This window comes from Moschus berezovskii, chromosome 1 (assembly GCF_049115385.1).
Source record: "Moschus berezovskii isolate FMDL1 chromosome 1, NW_MosBer_1.0, whole genome shotgun sequence".
Lineage (NCBI taxonomy): Eukaryota > Metazoa > Chordata > Mammalia > Artiodactyla > Moschidae > Moschus > Moschus berezovskii.
In genome coordinates, this window is record NC_142460.1 from 117,988,888 (window position 1) to 118,013,207 (window position 24,320).

The 24,320-nt window shown below is 39.6% G+C and overlaps 1 protein-coding gene across 4 annotated transcripts in view; it reads right to left on the reverse strand.

Moving 5' to 3' along the window:
- Window positions 1–24,320, reverse strand: part of FNDC3B (fibronectin type III domain containing 3B) — a 376,057-nt gene that overhangs the window by 338,353 nt on the left and 13,384 nt on the right. The window contains exon 1 of one of the 4 annotated variants that reach the window (XM_088839073.1): window positions 16,525–21,067. The exons of the other annotated variants lie outside the window; for them this stretch is intronic. The gene's annotated coding sequence lies outside the window, so the exon portion shown is untranslated. Of the gene's footprint in view, window positions 1–16,524; window positions 21,068–24,320 lie in introns of those variants that run through there. 4 annotated transcript variants of the gene reach the window in all.

Here is a 24,320-nt window from a genome sequence, read left to right on the forward strand (position 1 = left end):
CCTGGTGGCTCAGTGGTAAAGAATTTCCTTCTCAATGCAGGAGACAGGTTCAATCCCTGGTCTGGGAAGATCCCACATACTTCGGAACAACTAAGCCCATGCACCACAACTACAAAAGCCCAAGCACCCCAGAGTCTGTGCTCCCCAAGAGAAGCCACCACAATGAGAAGTCCATGCACTGCAACACAAGAAAGCCCACATGCAGCAACAAAGATCCAACACAGCCAAAAATAAAATAATTTTTTTTCAATCTTTGATGTAAAACTACAAGTACTGTTCTTATCTTTTGATGGTCAGATCTATAAATTTTCAGGATAATGAGATAAGGCAGACTTCATCTACATATATGTCATTATTTAAAGAGCTCAGGACTTGAAACATGACCAAAAGCATTAAGGAAAAATTAAAACAAAGGCCTCTTCTTTTGAAGTTTTAGAAGATACAAAGACAAGAAAAAATACCATTTTGACAAAGAAAGCATTAGATAACCCTTAACTAGAAGAAGAAATTCCACCTTGAGATGTTACAAAACTTAAAAAAAAATCTCTGAAACTGGAATGCCCCTTGCCATGTTTTCCCCTGAGACCTGTTCATACAATTCCCTACCAGTCCAGTCCCACAAACACTCCACCTTCCTTTCATAAGAGAACAAAATGACTCCCTATAGCAAACCCCTCAGGAAACAACCCACTAACTTCCATAAAAAAACAGCAATGAACACTTAAAGTCTATATTATATATTAGTTCATGTCTTTAAGTCACTGTCCAAGTTTGAGAGGCCTATCTGTCCCTGTATTTCTTTCAGGCCCCCTGGTGGCTCAGCGGTAAAGAATTCCCCTGCAATGCAGGAGACACAGGTTCGATCCCTGGGTAGGGAAGATCCCCTGGAGGAGGGCATGGCAATCCACTCCAGTATTCTTGCCTGGAGAATCCCAGGGACAGGGGAGCCTGGCAGGCTACAGTCCATGGGGTTGCAATGTCAAACACGACTAAGTACACACACATAGAATAACAGAGTTTGGGGCAGTCTTTCCCTCTTTCTCATCACTAGCGTGGTAAGAAGAAAACCATAGGTTTCCCAAAGATAAGCAGTGGGGAAGTAATTGAATTATCAGTTTCTCTAATGCTTTATTAAAATTAATAAGTTCAAAAAAAAAGTTCAAATAGTGATGACTGGATCATGATTCAGTACACGTACATAGAAACACAAACACTTTCACACATGCAAAGCAAGAAACTTTTGTTATTGGAAGAAAGTTGGTGGGACAGGGTGAATAGTTTAATACTGATGACAACATCAATTATGTCAGATCTCGATCTGCAATAAGCAAGCTGTAGATCCCCAACTGGTAATCAATCATGTGACTGTGGCCACTAATGGACTTGATTCCTGCCAAGTTTCACATGCCCCTAGTTACAAAATAGCTTCCTTTCCATGTGTCGTAAAACAGGCTTAAATTACCTTATTTCCCCTCCCCCCACTCCCCCAGACTTTAAAGCATGCCTCATGCTTCGAAGCAGCAAAATTAAGATCCTACAACATCCTCTACCATGAAATCATCCTTTATAGCTAGGAGGCAGGATTTCATGGCCACAAGCAACAAATTTCATCAACTCTAAGGCAAATCACTCAAATGAAGAAGCACAAAGGGCTGCTCTTAAAAATAATTAATATGATGTCTTTACATTAGTAAAGTTTTTTAACTTTGTGCTACTTTTTTCTTTTTTAGAAAAGTTCAAGACTCAATTGTCACCAAGTCCTTGGTACAGGCTGCTCTAGGAGTGAACTCAGACTGATCAGATGCACATGAGCACACATGTTTCTGAGTTATGGGATCCACAGGATTTGTAGAGAACTAGATTTGAATCTGGCCTGGTGGACTTTTGGAACCACTGCTACTTCTTGCACAGGAAGGCCACCTCAGTGTCATTTACAAGAGTCACAGGCTACAGTGCAGCACCAGTACATCATCAACTGTATAAAGGCATCTCTCAGGATAGACACCTACTTTCGATTAAGTGACCAGAAAAACAGAGTCCGATATATGTCAGAATTGGAGATGACTATATTTCAAATCCTCTTCTGCAAGGTCCTAACCAGAGAAAGTTTTCATCCAGTGTCATCCTGTGATACAACCCCTGCTTGAAGATGCAATGTTCAGTTCAGTTCAGTTCAGTTCAGTCGCTCAGTCGTGTCCGACTCTCCGCGACCCCATGAATCACAGCACGCCAGGCCTCCCTGTCCATCACCAACTCCCGGAGTACACTCAAACTCATGTCCACAGAGTCGGTGATGCCATCCAGCCATCTCATTCTCCGTCGTCCCCTTCTCCTCCCGCCCCCAACCTTTCCCAGCATCAGAGTCTTTTCCAGTGAGTCAACTCGTCTCATGAGGTGGCCAAAGTATTGGAGTTTCAGCTTTAGCATCAGTCCCTCCAATGAACATCCAGGATTGATCTCCTTTAGAATGGACTGGTTGGATCTCCTTGCAGTATAAGGGACTCTCAAGAGTCTTCTCCAACACCACAGTTCAAAAGCATCGATTCTTCGGCGATCAGCTTTCTTCACAGTCCAACTCTCACATCCATACATGACCACGGGAAAACCATTGCCTTGACTAGACGGACCTTGGTCGGCAAAGTAATGTCTCTGCTTTTTAATATACTATCAAGGTTGGTCATAACTTTCCTTCCAAGGAGCAAGCGTCTTTTAATTTCATGGCTGCAATCAGCATCTGCAGTGATTTTGGAGCCCAAAAAAACAAAGTCTGACACTGTTTCCACTGTTTTTCCATCTATTTCCCATGAAGTGATGGGACCAGATGCCATGATCTTTGTTTTCTGAATGTTGAGCTTCAAGCCAACCTTTTCACTCTCCTCTTTCACTTTCATCAAGAGGCTTTTGAGTTCCTCTTCACTTTCTGCCATAAGGGTAGTGTCATCTGCATATCTGAGGTTATTGATATTTCTCCCAGCAATCTTGATTCCAGCTTGTGCTTCTTCCAGCCCAGCGTTCCTCATGATGTACTCTGCATATAAGTTAAATAAGCAAGGTGACAATATACAACCTTGACGCACTCCTTTTCCTATTTGGAACCAGTCTGTTGTTCCATGACCGGTTCTAACTGTTGCTTCCTGACCTGCATACAGGTTTCTCAAGAGGCAGGTCAGGTGGTCTGGGATTCCCATCTCTTTCAGAATGTTCCACAGTTTACTGTGATCCACACAGTCAAAGGCTTTGGCATAGTCAATGAAGCAGAAATAGATGTTTTTCTGAAACTCTCTTGCTTTCTCCATGATCCAGCGGATGTTGGCAATTTGATCTCTGGTGCCTCTGCCTTTTCTAAAACCTGCTTGAACATCTGGGAGTTCACGGTTTACATACTGCTGAAGCCTGGCTTGGAGAATTTTGAGCATGACTTTACTAGCGTGTGAGATGAGTGCAATTGTGCGGTAGTTTGAGCATTCTTTGGCATTGCCTTTCTTTGGGATTGGAATGAAGACTGACCTCTTCCAGTCCTGTGGCCACTGCTGAGTTTTCCAAATCTGCTGGCATATTGAGTGCAGCACTTTCACAGCATCATCTTTCAAGACTTGAAATAGCTCAACTGGAATTCCATCACCACCACTAGCTTTGTTCGTAGTGATGCTTTCTAAGGCCCACTTGACTTCACATTCCAAGATGTCTGGCTCTAGGTCAGTGATCACATTATCGTGACTATCTTGGTCGTGAAGATCTTTTTTGTACAGTTCTTCTGTGTATTCCTGCCACCTCTTCTTAATATCTTCTGCTTCTGTTAGGTCCATACCATTTCTGTCCTTTATCGAGCCCATCTTTGCATGAAAAGTTCCCTTGGAATCTCTAATTTTCTTGAAGAGGTCTCTTGTTTTTCCTATTCTGTTGTTTTCCTCTATTTCTTTGCATTGATCACTGAGGAAGGCTTTCTTGTCTCTCCTTGCTATTCTTTGGAACTCTGCATTCAGATGCTTATATCTTTCCTTTTCTCCTTTGCTTTTCGCCTCTCTTCTTTTCACAGCTATTTGTAAGGCCTCCTCAGACAGCCATTTCGCTCTTTTGCATTTCTTTTCCATGGGGATGGTCTTGGTCCCTGTCTCCTGTACAATGTCACGAACCTCCGTCCAGAGTTCATCAGGCACTCTATCAATCAGATGCAATGTAACATCATCCTAAATTCATGTCAGAAGGCCTGGCTTCCAGTTTGTATGGGTCATACAGTAAGGAAAGAGGCCAGGAAGGGAAAAGCATGAAAGAAAAGGAAATTATACTTTTCTGGCTAAAATAACAAGTTTCTCAGTGAAGAGGACACAAAACACAGTCAGTTAGCAAACTTAGTTAAGCTATAGAAGCACTAACCCACCAAAAAGCCAACTCAGGTCTAAAGATTCAGTGAAAAAGGTAACTCCAGTACATACTGTATAGTCACCTGCATGAGAAAAACTCATTTCAAGTGCCTTTAGGTAATTCACCTGCTCCTAAGTGTAAATGGAGAGTTTACTGGCAACAAGGTGGTTAGAGTAAACATGAGACCTCACTCATCATAGCCACCTTTCATTCTACAATTAAACCATAATTCTTCTTTCAAGAAGTCAAATCATTCTCTAGTGATATGTGGTTTCCTGTCCTGAAAGAAGTTTATGAAGTGGAGAAGTCAAAGTTCACAGCAATTAAATGATTTGCCCAACTTCAGTTAGAAGTTGAAGCCAGGAACCCGGTGTATTTCACCTGTCATTCAACACTTTTTGCCTTCCAATCCCAATCCACTTTCACATCCAGTCCTGGTTCTCTACATCCTAACTTTGCTACATTTGAGAATTACAAATAAGAACTGAGCCAACAGGACCTGTTGAAAACACCCCATGGCCATGCACATTCCCCATGTTTGATAGAAACTTCTCTCCATACAAACTTTTCTAAGCAGACTTCCAGATCCAGCGTGTGGCTGACTTTTAGCACCTGGCTATAGTACTTCAAGTCCTTTACTTAAATGGTAATGATCACAGTTCAACCCCATAAACAAAGAAAATGTCTGCTTTAGAACTGCTAAATAAGGGGACTGCAGACATGTTTAATTATGTCTGCAGGGTGGCTAAGGTCCAAAACACACCACCATCTGGAGACTTAATCTTGCCTGAATTTCAGATCCCCACCATTCCTGATGGAAACAACCATTCTGGCCCTTTTCATCAACATAAAGAAAAGATTAAAATAATTAGGTTTAAGTGCCTCATAAAGGCTTAGATGAAAGCACATTATAGGAGGTATGATTTATCAACTAAACCATAGTTTATGTGGTCTCATTTGAGATGAAACCTGGCTTCATTACCACTGAGTTTTCTTGCTTTATTTTCATATATGGGAGCTCTGTTAACACAATTTGACTGGGGCAGGCTGGAGGAGAAAATGAGCTAAATGCTTGCTTCTTCAGGGCTGCTTTTGGTCCGCAAAGGCCATTTTACTATTTTATCATTACTCCTTGATGTTACGCTTGACCAAGGATCTGGACTCATTACAAAGCAAGAACTTCCCTCCAAGGCTAAAAAGCAAAAGGAATGTCAAAGCAATTTTTGCTACATAGCAATTAACAAGGGGATGCCTCCAGACGTGGTAGGCTGATGTTATGTTGGTGATCAAACAGCATCTTGTCGTCAGGCATTAAGGTTTTAAACATTCAATTATCTCATTTGTAAAAATATTTTCACTCTCATTAAAATCATTACTATTTAATGATACAACCATTATGGCTGTACCCTAATGAGGTGGAGATACTGACAGTCATAAAATGTCAAGATGTTGTCATTACCCCAGAAAAATGCAAACTATAAATTCTCCCAGGTTTCTTGGACTCTTAAAACTGCAATGTCCCTTACAGAAGTTACCTGTGACTATTTAAGTTAATTCAACAAATTAACTTAAATAGTGAAAAGTTTTGTTCCTTAGTCACATTAGCCACATCTCAAGTGTTCAGTGTGATTAGCGGTTATCCTACTGGATAATGTAGACAGAATATTTCCATCATATCACAAAGTTCTATTGAACAGGACTTCTCTAAAATGTCATATTCTCATTGATGAAAAGGCAACAAATTTTTGCATAGGAACTAGTATTATAAGCCAAGTGGGGCACTTGAGCATAGTTGTTAAGAGCCTGCACTCTGGAGCCCAACTACTGGATTCTAACCCAGGCTCAACCACTTACTAGCTCGAGATTAGGACCAGTTACTTACCCTCTCCATGCCTCAGTTTCCTATCTATAAAACAAGGATAACTACAACACCTAGCCTCATAGGAGTGTGGTAAGGATTAAATGAGTTAGTTAAGTGCTCAGAACAGCAAGCACTAAGCAAATATTTGCTGTTATTAAGCTCTAAGTATGCTTCAAGGCCTTAAAAATGCTCATAGCCTTTTCCTCGTCACCTTTTCTAGTTAAGGAGTATTATTTTGTTCCTTTTAGCATGTTTAAGTATGTGTTTAGTATGTGTTCCTTTTAATATCTGTAAAGCTAGTCTCCATGCTAAAAGATAAAATTCACTGACCACCTTTCATAAAGTCGGATCTTCACCTTGAAAGGTTAATTTTAATTTATTACTTATCTTAAATTTAATTAATCAGTTAACTGACTGTATGTATGTATAAACCAGGTTAGTCTTTTCAAATAAGGTTAAATCCACAGCATTATGGTATGTAAATATACACACTTAAAGATAACTGAGCCCATAAATTCATTCACTTGAACTATAAAACCTTCAGAATTCTGTCAACCATCTCCAATTAGCAGATATGTTCCTTGAATAGAAACCTGCTATCAAAGTTATATTCAACTTTTAGAAAATTCCAAATCAATAGTCTAAATTAATGAACGCATAAGCTTATAATACACTAAAATTCAGTTTGTCTGAAACAGCTGGGAAACATAAACATTGAAAAGACATAAAACTGAAGAGCATTATGATTCTGCACTAAAGTTTGAAAGCTTCTGAAACACATTAATTTTTTAAATAAAAAAAGTTAAGTCTGAAAAATAAGCTGATTTTTAACACTAATGAACACTCCTTGTTTATTACTATGAATAACTTTTTGCCTGTTTCAGAAAAAAAAAAGTTTGTGAGACAAAATAAAAGTCAACTTGAAAAGCACTGATTAGTTAGAAAGTTTATAATATCAACCAATTTATATAGCAAAAATTCCAATATTTTATTTGGCAAACTTTAAATTAGAAAAAAATATTCTTCCAAAAGAACTTACCTGAAAACACACACACACACACACACACACACAAATATTTAGAGATTAAATGATAAGAGGTCTGGGGTTTGCTTCAAAACAGTACATCAGGGAGTGGAAATGCGTAAAGATCAAGTAAGTCTGACCACGAGTTGACAGATGTTGAAGGTGGGTGACAAGGGACCCACTACTATTCTCTACTTTTGTAGTATGTGTTGAAATTTTTCATAATTACCATGTTTAAAAAACAAACTCACCTAAATATAAGGAGGTTTTGACTTCAAGTGAAAGGTGAAGGTTAAAGGTCATAAGTGTGCAGCAGTTTCTTAGTTCACAGCCAGAGTGCCACAATTCTGCTTTGCCCCAACCCTCATCAGCCACTACAGGACATAGGATTTATGATTATCTCACAAACTGTAGGCCCAGAGGAGTGCAACTTTTTTCATGGGACATGTTCTTGGATTTTGTCTCTTTCTTCACCAATTCCACAAAAAGAAAAGCAGAAGGTAAATTAGCTAACACACTCCAGAAATAGCCAAGAGTCTTATTTTAATGTCATAATTCTTGACTCCAAGATGTGCCTTTTTTTTAAAAGGCTATCAAGAGGCGGCATTCTGTTGTTGTATCCCAGTTTAATAATAGAACATCTAAAATTACACAATTATGGTAACTTGAGTGATTTCTAGTTTTATTCTCCATTTTTATAAAAATGAATGTCAAATTATTCTAGTAAGTCTGGGAAAATGTAAGCACAATGAAAATATTTTAATGTTCATAAGTGAACATTAATTTTAATAAGTGAAGATGTGCACCTACAGATTTTCAGCTAGAGGTCTGACAATTTTGAGACAATAAAATGCAATGGGGAAAAGGGGAGAGGGAATCAAGAAATCGGAATTACTGCCTGATTTTCCCTTCATTTGCTGAGGCACCCTTAGGAAAGGGGCACACTTTCAGATTAGGTTTTCTTATCTCTAAACTGAGACAATCCTCACATGGTTCACATCACAGGGTCCTGTGTAAATGACTCCCAAATATGTAGAAAACTGCTTTTTAAATAAAGTGCCATTTAAATAAAAGTCATGCACTCATAAACTACTTAAGTAGCCCCTCTCTAAAAATGGCTTCAGGTTATTCCCCTTAGAATTCGAAAGGAAAAAAAACAGCCAATAAATGAAGAGGACTAAATGGAACTGTCAGTCAGATCCCACAATGTCCTTTCAGTAAAGGTGAAACATGAACCACCTGGCCAGAGTATCCAGGCACAGCTACGTGAGGCTACCAAGGTACTGTGAATGGGAGTCTGAAGATCAGAAACTGAGGTAGGTCAATCCAATCAAAGGCACATAATGATGACTTATTACAATTCACTAATTCTCTGAAAGTATCAACCTTTGTTTAATAGTGATTAATCCTGTATCCGCTTCCTCTAGCCACATAAAAGCCAGCAAACATTTCTGAAAAACATTTTGCTTAGTAACATAAAATGAATAAACAAATACAAAGGAAATTTCAATTCTCATTAAGATACACAAACCTGTCAACTTCAAGTGGAAGGAGCAGCCAACAGCAAGGCCAGCATTACCCTCCCACCAACAGCAAATCGTAATAGGCAAGTCAGGGAGGCCAACAGTGAGGTTTCTCAGCAAAAGCACAAGAGGCTAACCCAAGTAAAAATAAGAGGAATAAAGTAATACGTAACATAGAGAAGACTGACAGAGGAATATGCCTTTTCAGGGAGAAGATATTACACCCTCTCCTATCCCACAACTGCCTGGGTTCCAACCTTGATGCCACAACTTACTAGAATTTTAGCTTCAAACAAGTAGCTTGCTCTCTCAGAGCCTCAGTTTCTTCATTCACAAAATAAAGATAATATCCTCATGAAGTTGTGAGGATTAAATGAAGAAATGCACATAAAGCACTTAAAAGAGCTCACATGATAAGCATTCAATATTATTATTACCACTAAACATTTTTACTCTTGCTATAAATGAGTACTCCTCAAAACACATTGTTGCCCAGATACTTGATCAATGGTTTGAAAAGAGAGAACCCATTCTAACTCAAGTAAAGTGTTTGAGAAAACAGAACGGATGAGTACTATGGGAGCTGTGCTCAGGCCAGTCAATCGCTAACTTATTTTCTTCTTCCGTGGGCTTCCTTCCTCAGGGGCACAGCACCCTGAGCCTGGAGATATAAAAGGGGAATCTACTATCCGTCCAGAGGAGCCCAAAGCCTGAGTGCAGCAGGGAGGAGACAGCTAGCTAACGATAAAGCAGAAGAACCTGAAAAGAGCAATGGGGGCTGTGGAATAGGTTCCAGTAAGACAGGTCTGAGTATGAAGAATGGTAGAGCTAAAATCTATGCAGCCGCCATATACCTGAGAGGAGGCCCCCCAGGCAACGGGAACACAGGTAGGCGAGGACACTGAGCAGCATGAGTCCCGGTGTTCCTGGAGCACGTGGGCACAAGGGCAGTGGGAGAAGATGCCCTGTACGTTCTCTGCTCTCCGGAGCCTTTGGGTAGAATACCACGCTGCACAACCTGAAACAGTGGCCACATCACACCCTCTGTGTGAAGATCTTTCAATAAATTCTATAGTCAATTCTCAGAGGAAGACTCTTCAAAACGAACGGCAAAGAGAAACCTCTGAAATATATTCAGTAAGTCATGAGGATAAGTAGTAGGGAAAATTAATGGTATCCCAGATCTGAAAGTCAGTTCTATAATACTGACTCCTGGATCTTAAGGCCCTAAGAAGACACAAACTTCTACAGACTCTTACTAGGTCTCTTAAGTAATGTTTTTTCAAGGGTGATGACATTTCACTCCCCTGATACTGGCACAATGACTGCACCAAAAATCCACTAGAGACTCTTTCACTTAAGAGACTCTTGATGTAACTGTAGCTTTATGACTCACGGTAATTGTTTGGTATTTTTTTTAACATAGAAAACACTAAAAAATTTATCTTTATCTTATGATCTTTTATAAAATAATAGCATTAATGTTTCATTCATAATTGTAATAAAGCAACAACAAGAAAGCCTACTCTGTTGCCTTTGTGCATGTGTAAAAATCTGCCTCAGAGATCAGATTTAAATTAAACCGGACTAACCCACCTCCACTCCACTTTGATCCTTTTTCATCACAAAGGCAGCAAGACTTCAAAAAGCACATCAACCAGAACGAGATGTTCTGCAGTTTAGGACGCAATCCCAAAAGAACTCATGAAGTAATTATAGCACCATATAATATGTATAGAAAAATAATACTGTCTGAACACTATCTGAACAGTGGAGATTTTAAAAGAAGACAAAATAATGAAGCAGAATAACAGCCTAGAGGAGGATTCTGGAAGCTCCTGGAAGACTGCTGGGGAAGGAAACTGCTGATTAAGTCCTAGGTCTGCACAGGGAAGTACCTATTTGTGAAGAACACAAGTTCTTTACACTTTTCAATAAAAGTGCTTCAAAACAGCCATCTATCATCAAGCACCCAGACAATCAACTAAGAGTACAAGAGTCAAAATTATAGGGTTTTTTTCATTTTTTTCAATTTATATACCAACATCTCAAAATAGATAAAAATTCCTTCGTGGGGTATGCAGCTTAATGTCACTTCCCCATGTGTTGGATTTTCTTCGAAGACATAAAAACTTTGTTAATGTTCTTCAAACTCGCCAAGTTACTCAATAACCACAAGGGTAACCGAAACCAGTGTGGGAGCAGCAGCCTGTAGGTTTAGGTCTTAATCTAAGCCTTGTGACCAAGCTTTACTAAAAGGCTCAGCTTGAACAAGGCCTAAGTTTCCCAGAGGAAAATGAACTTTATTTCCTGAAGCCTGCAGTCACCTCTAACCTGAAAGGGCAGGAGACTTGTAATAAATTTCTCCAAAATTGTATGTGAGCAGGTAGCCAGAGTTACCTGGTTATTCCTTGAGCATATTATTATCGCCCTGAATCTGTTTTCTCATCTAGAAAATAGGAATCACATCATTCCCCTTCCAAGGTTGAGATGAAGGCACATAAGGTCATGTGTAGAAATGAAGTGTTAGTGCCCAGAAAAGCAAAGTCTGGGAACTGCTATTAACACCATAACCTTCCCCCTGTGCATCTCCCCGGGCCCCACCTCCCACCCACACTGGGCATCTACACTTGACCATTGCCCAACTGACCACAGAATCATGGGGAAGCACGTGAAAAGATGCAGTAATGCCCAGCTCCCATCAGAGATGGGCCAATTGACTGAGGAAAGCCACTAAACAGCAGTTGTGGGCTAACAGCCAGTTTATCTGAGGAGCACATACAATCCAAATGAAGCTTCTGACCCCCATTTCAAAATCACTTAGAATGGTCTTGGTGTATCCAATTCTTCACGCGACCTTTGTAAATACTAGAGGTACTGAGGTTAACAAAGCAACTCTATGGACCACATGCCATACCTCGACATCCCCATCAAGAACAAAGGTTTTCCAAGTATTAGATTCCATAACTCCAAAGCAGTATTTTCCTCCTCTTACTCCCTCAGGTTAAAAAAGAAAAGAAAAGGAAAGACTGTGCAGAGGGATCAAGTGGGAAGTCCCTGTTCTAATATAAACATGGCAAGCACAACTCTATCACTGCAATATACTCTTTGACTTCAGCACAAAACTCTTTTCTGACCATCTGGAGCAGCTCTAGGCAGGAGGCCAAAACTTTGTAATTCCTTTTCAAAGTAAATGACAGATCAGTAACTGCCATGTTGCTAACACATAGCCAAAAGGGAGCACCTCCACTCCTACTCAATGCTCCCAGGAGTTTTACGCATGTAGTAAAAACAAAGTGCTTCCAAATAAATCTGCTCACTTATCAATATTCCAAACTGAACAGTGATCATATCACTTCTGAACAAGGTGGCAGTTTCTCGGATGTGATCCTATCACCCTATCTCACAGGCAGAAAGTAGGACCTTCCGCAAATTTCACTAAAAAGAGCCTTTTCTGGTCTAGAGTGAAATTTGTATGTGTTTTTTACATTTCAGTTTGCCAAGAATGAGACATGGAAGTCCACCAGAAATTTTAAGAGTCTGTCCCCTACAGTGACTGAGATGTCTGTTAAGTTTGCAATAAATTGGAAGTCACATAACACAGAGGGCAACTGGGGCCATGAATGGTGATCGTGGTGGAGACTTTAAAATCCCATTGAACAGCAGAATCACTTTCTTTGTTTATCCAATAAACCAAATGGAGAGCCTACCTATGTGCCAGGTACACACAGTGACAGTGAATGAAAATCAAAGTTCATAAATATGAATCTGGAAAGTTCCAACTTCACGCAATATACCACTGATAATAAGAGCCACTTGAAAGCTCACAGGTTTAAATTTAGTGAGCTTTCTCTGGAGCACAAGTGAAAAGATGTCAACCAGCAATGTCTATAGATTTCCTGCTACTGCTGCTAAGTCACTTCAGTCGTGTCTGACTCTGTGTGACCCCATAGACGGAAGCCCACCAGGCTCCCCCGTCCCTGGGATTCTCCAGGCAAGAACACTGGAGTGGGTTGCCATTTCCTTCTCTAATGTGTGAAAGTGAAAAGTGAAAGTGAAGTCGCTCAGTCGTGTCCGACCCTTAGCGACCCTACGGACTGCAGCCTACCAGGCTCCTCCATCCATGGGATTTTCTAGGCAATAGTACTGGAGTGGCTTGCCATTGCCTTCTCCGATAGATTTCCTACAAATACACAATTTTTTAATTTATTAAATTTTAATTTAATAAATATCTTTTTCCAGATTTCAAAGACATGAAAGTTATCTCTGAAGTCACAATTTCCACTGAAGAACTATCTTCTCTTTTTAAGTAAAACATTTTAAAACTGAACAATCTGAAATTTTATCTGGTAGCAGACTTTCTTACAAAGATAAGTTAAAAGGAATTTTACAGATGAGCAAATAGTAGCTAAGCTCTGATTACAAAATTAAACGGCAGAGTACAAATAAAAAAGCCTAAAAAGGGGAATGATGGTTCTTCCCTTCCAATGAACTCTTCCTTGAGGATAAATTCACAGATTGAGAAGAGAGAGCTAGAGAAGTCATTAGAGGTCATCCCATTCTGATTTTACCCAGCTCACCTTTTAGAGAAGCTGTTTTGTTGGCCTTCAAAGCATCATGTAATCATTACTAAATTAATGGTATCTGAGTGTCTGGAGCCAATTCCAAATGCAACGCTTGTGTCCTACCCAGAGCTCAGGGAAGAGATTGGAGATCTTATCAGGTACCTTCCCAGGGAATCCACACCCTGGTAAAAACAGGATAGCAGAAACCCCAAGTTCCCCAGCACAGGAATGTGTAAGGATTCTTTGTCCTTAGCCTTTTGGAACAGAAGAGAAAGAGAAGTGAACGCTTACAGAACTACCTTTCCTGAAGGGTTTAAGAAGCTCAAGTACAAATTCCAAGGCAGGTTTCACCATCAAAGGAAACTGCTGAGAGGAAAGAAGTGGAAGAGGACTCAACTGCAAGATTCTGAACCAGAAGAAAAGGTACATGCAAAAGCAGGACTTTAAGAAAACATTTTGAGGTAATGGGGGTGAGTCGGTAATCGGCAAAACAAACAGACCATAAGGAAAGATTACATTTTAAAGAACTGCGGAACATTTGAAAGAAAAAAATGGGGAAAATCTACAAAAATTAAGGCTTATTTCCAAAGTTCTTAAAAAAAAAAGAAAGTATTTAGCAAGGAAGAAAGCAAAAGACACAAGCAAACGGGGAATGGCAATAGGCCATTCAAAAGAGCAATCTTAAGGAGTTACAAGAGTAAACGTGACTTTGCAGCAGCAGCTCATATAGCAAAAAGTGCACTTCTTTGAAGGAATCAGACAGCTCACGTTTTAAAGAGAAAAACTATGCAAAAATTCTGCCCAAATTCACTTAATTCATTTTCTTTTCAATGTGCCCTCTATTAGTTATTTCCTTACTGAAGATCATATTTCTCTCAGTGATATATACGGGTTTCAGGAAATAATAGAAGTCAAAATCAGAGGAGGCCAAATGAATGAATGAATAGGTAGGCAAAGTCTGAAAAGCGCTCAGAAGTACTATACAAAAAGCTGGGATGGGGGGCTCTGCTCAAACTGCAAATTATCAATCAGAATGCTTAAAGAAGTATCAAACATGAACCTCCCTGGAGGTCCAGTAGTTAGGACTTTGGCTTCCAGTGCAGGAGATGAGAGTTCCACCCCTCCACCCTATGGAGCAAAGACCCCATAGGACTCACAGTCAAAAAACCAAAGCACAAAACAGAAGCAGAATTGTAATACATTCAAGAAAGACTTTAAAAAATGGTCCACATTTAAAAAAAAAAACAAAACTTAAAAAACAAAATCATCAAATGGTGATAAAGATAAAAGTTCTGCTTTCAGGAAGGAGAAAAGCAGGAGATAACTGGGGTACTGAGAGACAGGTACCAGGCAGAGGAGCAAGGGAGTCAGGGGAAGAAGCAACCTGCCAACCCCAGAGAAGAAAAACAACAAACTTCCAAACAGCATGCAAGGGAGGATGTGGAAGAGAGAAGAGAGAGAAAAGAAAGGCTGACTCTTCCTGGTAAAGCCAACGGGGAACCAGCTTCAGGACACCTCCTTTTTAGCAGGCATAAGAAACTGTTAAGACGGAAGGAAAACTGCACAATCTCACAACCAGCCTGATGACCTCATGCATCCACTTTCCTCAATATTCCTCAACAGGCAGCCATTCTGATAGCAAAAACCATAATTTATTTTACCGGTGTCCCCCAGTAACCTGGCTTATGCATCATCTGTAAGCTTCTGGATCCAAATAGTTAATTCTGCAGAAAAAGATCACAGACTTCTTTGGTTCCTTGCTCCGACTTAGTTAAGATTGTGTAACTTGTACAAACATAACCATTTCCTGCCCACTGAACAAAGCAATTAATGGACTGGGCACAGTTTCTGAGATGATTTAAGGGAAGAAATGAGCCAGGCCATGTCTCACTGCAATTCATTTTAAAGAAACAAGACACAGGAAAATATAGATTATCATTATTTTGATGAAATAGCGGTCATTCTTTATATAACTTTCCTCCCACAAACTGACTATAAATGACACTCTGGAAAGGAATTTGCTTCAAAGTAGCTCTAAGACAATATTTCTACCATCTATACCTTCAATTCATTATTAGAAAGCATGTGTAGACTGGCATTTTGGAAGGAAAAATAAAAACTGATAAAGTTTATGAGTTTAGAAACATCCAGCATTAATGTAACACGGACTCTACAGAAGAAGTATCAAAGAAAAAAGGAAGAGAAAGAGGAAGAAAAGCAGTCTTGGCTCCCAATGACTTCCTAGGGCTGGGCCCAAGACCTCACGTGGTCCAAGGACACTGCCCTCGTTTCCAGTGACTCCAACCTTTTTTTTTTTTTTTGGCTTGAGCTAGTTTGAGTGTTTCTGTTACTTGCAAGACAAATAGTTCTTCAGTATCACTGGACACTCACAATTTTTCAGTCTTCACTTATTTTCAGGTATCAGTTATTTTAAATTGAAAATTCCATATTTCTTCCAAGAACTGGAACAGAGTTTTCAAACTGAAATAAAACAAATTTTCTCCTGGTTCAAACACATGTTGTATCAGTGTCAAAACAACATTGTTTTGCTCAGTAATTAAGCCATTTATTCAATAAACACTTACTAAGCACTTGTTGTCTGCCACTGCACAGAGAGAAAAGGAAAGACATGGTACCTGTCCTCGTGGAAATTCTGCAACAGTGGAGATGTAAGGGGAATTAGCCGTCTCCTTGTTCCACACATTGCTACACTGCATAGAGTCAAACACAAACACACACTAGTTCTAACTGAACTGAAGGCTTTCTTAAGTTTCAGGTACTGGTTCATGCAACTCATCAGTTCCTACAACCTTCTACTGCTAAGGGAGAAATGAAAAGTGTGGGGTGGGCCACTAGAATTTTCTCTCACCAAAGTGGGCAGTCAGCCTCATCACCAGGGAGGAAAGCCTGGGGGTAGACTGAACTCATCAATTCAGTTCAGTTGTTCAGTCCTGTCCAGTTCTTTGTGACCCCATGGACTGCAGCATGCCAGGCTTCCCTGTCCATCACCAACTCCCAGAGCTTGCTCAAACTCATGTCCATCGAGTTGGTGATGCCATCCAACCATCTCATCCTCTGTCGTCCCCCTCTGGTACTCTTCCTGTCCTTCACCATTACAAATTCTTCTCTGAAGACACCTACAAGTGTGTAAACAGCACTATCATCTCCTACCCCAGGACAAGGGCTCACCAACATCCAAAAGAAGAATCATCTCAACTGAAATGCATCCTCTTCCATCGCTTATACTTATTCAGAGGTTTACAAGATTGAGTCACGAGAATCCTGAGAGAACATCAGAGAACTCAGTGTCAGCTGGTTCTCTATGACACTTCACTATGAGAGTCCTCTCTTCATGATGGAACAACAGTCTACAAAAAAAAACAAGTGTTTAGTAAACACCAATCAGTTTGAGACCCAGGCCCTCTCACAGCTAACAGGAACTGACTATCTGGTTAAATCTTCACATTCTTGCTATTCCAAGTATGTATTCCTTAAAGTTGAAGGCTGGAAAATTTAGGTCAAAAGATGCCTAACTGGTTTGAAACATTTCAAAACAAAGGCTCTCAGTAACTAAACCACTCAAAAGAACAACCCTAGGAATAAATGATACACACCCTCTACTCCTCTAAAGGTTTTAATTCACTGGACTATAGATAAACATCCTTATACGCAATCATCCGGTCAGCATCCTGGAAAAAATATCGTTAAGCTACAGGTTAAGTAAGTTTATACAGGCTATCAGGTATAGTGTTTTCAATGATTACTTTTCCATGGCAAAAGATTAATTGCATCACTGATTTAGAAAAATAAATAATAACGCCTAATTTGTATCTCTGCCCTGATTTCTTGCCAAACTTAAATACACCAGATATACTTCAAATAGTTTAACCAGTCTATAACAGATCCCAGCCAGCCAGTTAACAATCCATACAAACATTTCAAACTTAAATTCCCAATCAAATAAATTTTTAGATCAAGACATCTGACTCCCAGTATCACATAAAATTTTCCAAAGCCCTTTAAATTGTTTTTATGTGTAAGTTTCAAATTCCCCACACCAGGGGGTATAATTACTGTCATGAGTCTCAAGGACGACTAATCTCAGAAGTGTCAAAAAAAAAAAAAAAACCCACTGAGACCCTTACAACAGAAAAGACTACTAGAAAGCACCATTTCTTTTAAAAATGAAATGTAAATTTGGATTTTAAAAAGTTCCCCCAAATATGTACCACACCATGTGCTCGTGCCAAAATATATTTTACAGAACACACATCTAATATCATGGTTAACTACAAAAACTGAGGATCCCATGCTTTACTTCTTCTTGTACTGATGGTGGCAAACAAATGAGGAAAATAAACATTATGAAAAATGTTCACAATGATGACAACCTGAAGCAAAACGTCAGAGGCAAAATGCTCACCACTAGAGGCAAACTGCTAAAAGTTTACAAATTAAGACAAAAGGACGATATTCATAAAAGCTCCCTGGATTCTCTGGTCTTTTGCTATGCCGATGTTAGAAACAAACTCCTTTTGAAATCAGCATTTCAGGAAACAAAGAAAAAGCTCTAAGTGTACAGTCAATGCAAAGCAAACACAATGACCTGAAGTAACACAAGAGGACCTGCTCCATACGAATTACAGATCCTTTAAAACAGAAGGGTTTCTTTTACCTTCTCTGGTCACAAAGACTGAAATGCTTGCCCGTCTAGTATTGGCTACTCCTGTGATTTTAAACAAGTCCCTTCAACTTAAGGGACTCTTTATTATGTATTTCCTGGGAAAACCTGACATTATCTTAGAAAAATGAATTATATACCAACTGAGAATCTGGAACAGAGCATCCCAATAAATCAAATATCAAAATGGTAATAAAGGTATTCTGATTCATTAAAAAATGTAAAGATATAGGAGTAATATAGTCAACCTGCTTTAAAAAAAAAAACACTTTTTAAAAGATTTCATTTTTAAGCAAAGGACATGAATCAGTGAAAACCAAGAAAGCTATGAGATTAGTCAATGCAATTCTGAAAGGCAAGGAGAGGCTCACTTTCTCTGTAATATTCAGTTCAGTTCAGTCGCTCAGTCGTGTCTGACTCTTTGCGACCCCATGAATCTCAGCACGCCAGGCCTTCCTGTCCATCACCAACTCCCGGAGTTCACTCAAACTCATGTCCATCGAGTCGGTGATGCCATCCAGCCATCTTATCCTCTGTCGTCCCCTTCTCCTCCTGCCTCCAATCCCTCCCAGCATCAGAGTCTTTTCCAGTGAGTTAACTCGTCGCATGAGGTGGCCAAAGTATTGGAATTTCAGCTTTAGCATCAGTCCTTCCAATGAACACCCAGGATTGATCTCCTTTAGAATGGACTGGTTGGATCTCCTAGGAGTCCAAGGGACTCTCAAGAGTCTTCTCCAACACCATAGTTCAAAAGCATCAATTCTTCAGCGATCAGCTTTCTTCACAGTCCAACTCTCACATCCACACATTCAGTTCAGTTGCTCAAACGTGTCCAGCTCTTTGCGACCCCATGAATCACAGCACGCCAGGCCTCCCTGTCCATCACCAACTCCCGGAGTTCACTCAAACTCATGTCCATTACCTAATACCAATTTTTTTCTTCCTGCTATTGATACTAACAGAGTAACTGATTGCCCTAACGAATATACAAATTTCTCCAAAATGAATGTTGGTTTTGAAAAGCAAATCAATCTTAAAAACAACTAACCCAGCAAGTTTCCAGCAGCCAGTGGGATATGTGAGAACTGTACAGTCTGCAAACGTGGTAAAAAATCCAGAACTGAGCCAGTTCTGACAATATTCAGAAAGATTTTCTACACACATAATCTGCATACAAGTCCATTCATGATTTCAATGCACATAAGGGCCAAACATTCCTATAATCAAGATTAAAAACATCAAGTTCTTTTTTAATAACACTGTTCTTATTCCAGTCCCCCAATCAACCTCTATGCAGCACTGCATGATTTTTTTTCCTCCTAGCTAGTTAGAAAATTAAATTTTCTTCATTTCCAGCCAGGGGCCACTCAAACAAATCTAATGGGTGTAGACAGCATTTCCTGCTTACTGCAAGAAAATAATAGGATTGCCATTATTAACATGGCCTGGGGCATACACTGAGGTGGGGCACTGAAGGAACTGACCTTTAATTTTCATCAGTTAGCCTTCAATGACTGCCTGATTTTTGTTTTTGTTTTGTTTTTTTAAAATGGTGAAGGTTGTTTTCTTTCCCCAACATTAAGGTCTAACACTGGCTCATTCACTCCCATGGAGCAACACAGGCTCCAGTCCCTATTATCCTTTCCATTCAACTGTGTTTATGTCTAAGACAACTCTGCCAGTACATAACTAGCTAAAATTCAGGGTTTTCTTCTTCTATGTTTTTGGAGCTAAGCTTCCAATTTATAAGAAGTTGGTGAGGCTTAGGGACTGCCAAAGCAGAGAAAACCATTCTAGTCATTGACACTTCTGCCAAATATTCTATGTTAAAGAAATGAGCATTGAAGCAGTGAGCAACAAAGGTGGCTAAGATTTAAAATATGTCAAGGTCTTACTTAACCTGCACTGTGCTCTTCCCCTGCAGTGGCATCTCTATGCCATTGTATAGAGATGTAGAACATCATCCGAGGTGAAGACCCAGAGATGAAAAGCAAGTCTTGGAGCCCCATGGTTTTGCCCACTAAAGTCAAGGCCCGATCTTCTCTCTTAAAAAGTTAGAGCAACATCCACTAAAAAGGGAGAGGGAAAGGGAGCGAGTTACTCTCCTTTATTACAACTTTCCTTTCCAGACGTTGGAGAGGAAGCAAAACTGCCGTAGATTTACTTAAAAAGAGACCACCTTTCTTGGAGTGGGCAGGGAAGAAGAAAAATACTGGTAGAAATAGCACCTTTTAAAGTACTTTTCTTGGCATTGAGACATGCTCCCCCCAACCCCCCAAAGTGCTTCTCACATATGTTATTTCATTCTATGCCCACATTCCCTTATAAGCTAAACAGCTCAAGCATGATTTTGGAGATGAACTACAAAGATGTCATTTGAACAAGAACACTCAAGGAGTCAGGGGTAAGGCCAAGACAAAACTGATGGCTTGTATTCATACATACTTTTAAAGTAACAGGAAAATGATTTTAAATAAATATCATCCCATTAAGAAGTATGTCCAATGATTAAATGTCTGTAATCAGTGAATAAAATAATAAAATAACAGCTCTCTCTTGCTAAGCACTTGACAAAGCATCATACCGAGCTAAACAGTTCTAACAATTCCTTTTAACAGACAAAGCCACCAAGATGGCCGTAGTTAACCAAACAGAGTTACACATCTGCAGAGAGCTGAAAACCTGGGGTCTTAACTCAGGGCTCAGTTTCCAGAGCACGTGGGCGCAGTCCTTCCACTACAAATGATGATGAAAGATTTACCTTCTTACCAAAAATATAGGTATAAGTTAAGTGATTAGCTTCTCATGCCCCTCAAAGAAAAAAATTGTATGTGATACTCTGTTATTATTCACAGACAAGAACTAGAGAACTTCCAAGAAGAGTGGTTTCTCTAAAAGATGCTTCCTTTTCATCCAACCTATCTTGTGATTAAGCTTTCTAAAAAGTTATTAATATGCTTTTTCCTGAAAAAATGGTATGAAAAAGTTATTTCTTGGCCAAAATGGACACTTAACTAAAAATATACAAATACAGCAATCTGCATTAAAAATACTTAAAAAAAAAAAAAAAAGAGGTTGTTCATTAATCTGCCAAGCAGAATATCTGACAGCAAACAAAGAACTGCCCCTCTACTGAACTCACAGATGACTCAGTGGAAATTAGAATTTGGAAAACTTATCATCCCACATAGAACATAATAGAGACAAACTCACTCACCTTCACTGGCACTACATCCTTCTCAAACCTGGCCTACTCTCCTCTACTCCCTCCTACAATTCCTGCTTCTCACAAAAGCAAGACAGGAAAGCCTGCAAAAATAGAACGTTAATGGCAAACACTCGGGGCCTAAAATTACTCCAAACAAAATGAAGCTAAGGGAATCTAGGGAAAATTTATTTATACCCTCAATTTTCTCTTATTAGCCAACTACTATGCTTTAATGGGTTTGCACTCCTGAGAAAACTGAATTAAGAGAATTGGAAAGTAAAACATAAATAGGAAGTGACATTGTTCCCACAAATTTAATAAGCAAATGGAAAAATCTAAAAGACTAGGTTTTAAAATTATCAGAGTGTCCCAGGTATCATTAAAATATAGTTAAAGCTACAGTACAGTAACCACATAGCAAGATTAGAATGTCAAAATCAAATAAACTTGGAAATAACTCTACTGCATTAGTAAAGAAATTTTGCATTGAAGATGCATGTGTGCTAAGTCGCTTCAGTTGTGTTCAACTCTTTGTAACCCTATGGACTACAGCCTGCCAGGCTCCTCTGTCAATGGGATTCTCCAGGCAAAAATATTGGAGTAGGTTGCCATGCCCTCCTCCAGGGGTTCTTCCCAACTCAGCAACTGAATCCGCGTCTCTTATGTCTCCTGCAGTGGCCGGGGAGTACTTTACCACTAGCGACACCTGGGAAGTCCAAATTAAAGGTATTTGTTGCTAATTAAAGCCTGAATTAAGACACAAGCCTTAAAAATTATTATCCGTTTCTTCTCCCTGCTCCCATAAGTCTCTCTCAAAAAAAAAAAAAAAGACGGCAGGTAGACTAAGTTGGAAATGCCTGTGGGAATTAAGGTAAAGATCGAGAGTTGAATACATTGGTCTAGAATTAAGGGATATAACTAGGGGGTTGGGAATTACCAGTCTTCATTTGTAGCATAACAAAAGAACATCCATATCCAGTATTTTTATGTGCTAAGTATAAATAATGAGACATATTCATTAAACAGTTAAATAATTTTAAAAGAGCAGCACTTAAAAAATTGAAATCCCTTTCTAGGAGGCTCAAAGCTGAGTTCATAACTTCCTTGAATATGAGTGCACACATGGGCAATTTCAGTATCTTTTATCCAAAATTAATTATGTATCAATAAATCTCCACTTTCAGGTGAGAGTGGTAAAAGTGTACAGAGTTAGATAGGCAAGATCCAAGCAATTTAAAACTTAAGACAACAAAGTGCCCAAATTCAAAAATTAAAACATACTCCCTTTTTACAGTGCTTAAAACCGTTTCCTTTACACCTTAAGGTATAAAATAGATGTTTTAAAATTAAGTGCTCTTAAAGTTAGTTCAATCACACATACTCCTATGTATAAAACGGATAGCCAACAAGAACCTACTGAAGAGTACGGGGAATCATACTCAACATTCTGCAGTAATCTATAATGGAAAAGAATCTGAAAAAGAATAGATATATACACATATGTATAACTGACTCACTTGCTATATACCTGAAAGTAACACAGCATTTTAAATCAACTATATTTCAATTTGCTCTGTGTCATGAAGGCCACCACCATCAAGCTCTGAAAGCCTGGTTCCAAGGCAAAGGCTTGCGAGCCCTGAGCTGCACCAAGGGGAGGCCATGTAGGCAGACCAGCATCAGGCAGCCCCTCTCCGTCTCCGGGGTGGCAACGGGTCATGGACATTTTACCATTTATATCCTCCCTCCTAGACAGAAGTTTTGAGAAACAAGAGAAGGTTGTTCTCACAGTCCTCCCCATTCTGTGGACACACAATCCCCAGAGAAGCACATGGCTCCTTCTGGACCATGAGCAGCATTCTTGTGAAGGAGTAAGCAGCAGTGTTTAGGTAATACCACCGTGGGCACTGCATCTTCATCACTCTTCATCCACACTGCCCCACACACAAACACAGCGAGAGAAAGCAAGTCAGATCCCACTTCAAAGCCTTGTCCTTAACTCACCTTTGGTGAACTCACTTTCTAAAGATGGAGTAGGGAGTGCAATAATTTCTAACAAAGGAAGCATTTAGGGCTGCCAGCTTCCCAGGTTTAGCCTGGGCCGTCTGGGAAAGCAGAGGGCCTCTCTGAATCCTGAGGTCACCTTTTATGCACCACGGGAGCTGCTCTTGGCGTTTGCAGAGACGAGACACGTTCTAGTCAGTTCTGGGCTCATCCCACCCCTGTGGCTGCCTTCAGTGCAACCCAAACACCACAAACTATTAGCCTTAAAAGGACAGAAAGGGTTAGTATTAGGAATGCAAGGCCTTGCTTTTCCAGGTGCAGCTTATAAGTACAGGATCTTACACTATATAAATTAACTTAAATGAAAGGCACCGGGGAGAGAGAATGCAAGACGAACAAAACGGTGTTGCCACGGAGTGAAAAGGACTCTCTCTCAGAGCATTTTTCACATGTCTGAGTCAGGGAAAACTTCACTGCCATTTCTTAATCAGCTGCTCTAGATTATTCCATTCACTATATTGAGTTTCTCATTTATTACTTTCTGTGAAGTATACTTTTATTCTCTGGTTTCTCTCATTCCAAGGTTCAGTTGCTATTACAGAAAACAATCTAGGAAAATCTCCCTCTTGGGAGATGTCCAGAATATTATTATTGTTTCAAAAGTAAATTTTAGGTTTCTGGACCATAGACAGGTTGAACACATGGAAGGCATTCAACTAGTACTTAGCCTTAGCATTCAGCTACCTGGGAACACAAACAGACCCCGTTCCAAGTCTGGAGATACAAAGAAGACATTTAATGTGAACTATTAAAGCAGCAGTGTGATATAGTTGAAAAAAAGTTCTGGAGTCAGTCCAGGTGATCTTTTTAACCTTTTTGAGCATATCCTCTAATCTTAGTTCACTGACATACATTTATAGCACACCAGGTATGATCGGGCTTCTGCAGTAGATAGTGAAAACATAGAAAAATAGAAATCTTATCTATCTTTCATAGTTTTATATACATGCAAGTCCCTGACACATGGTAAGTGCTCAACAATTGCTGGTCACTATTTTACATCTGGCTTGCAGTCCAAATGTTTGGATTTAG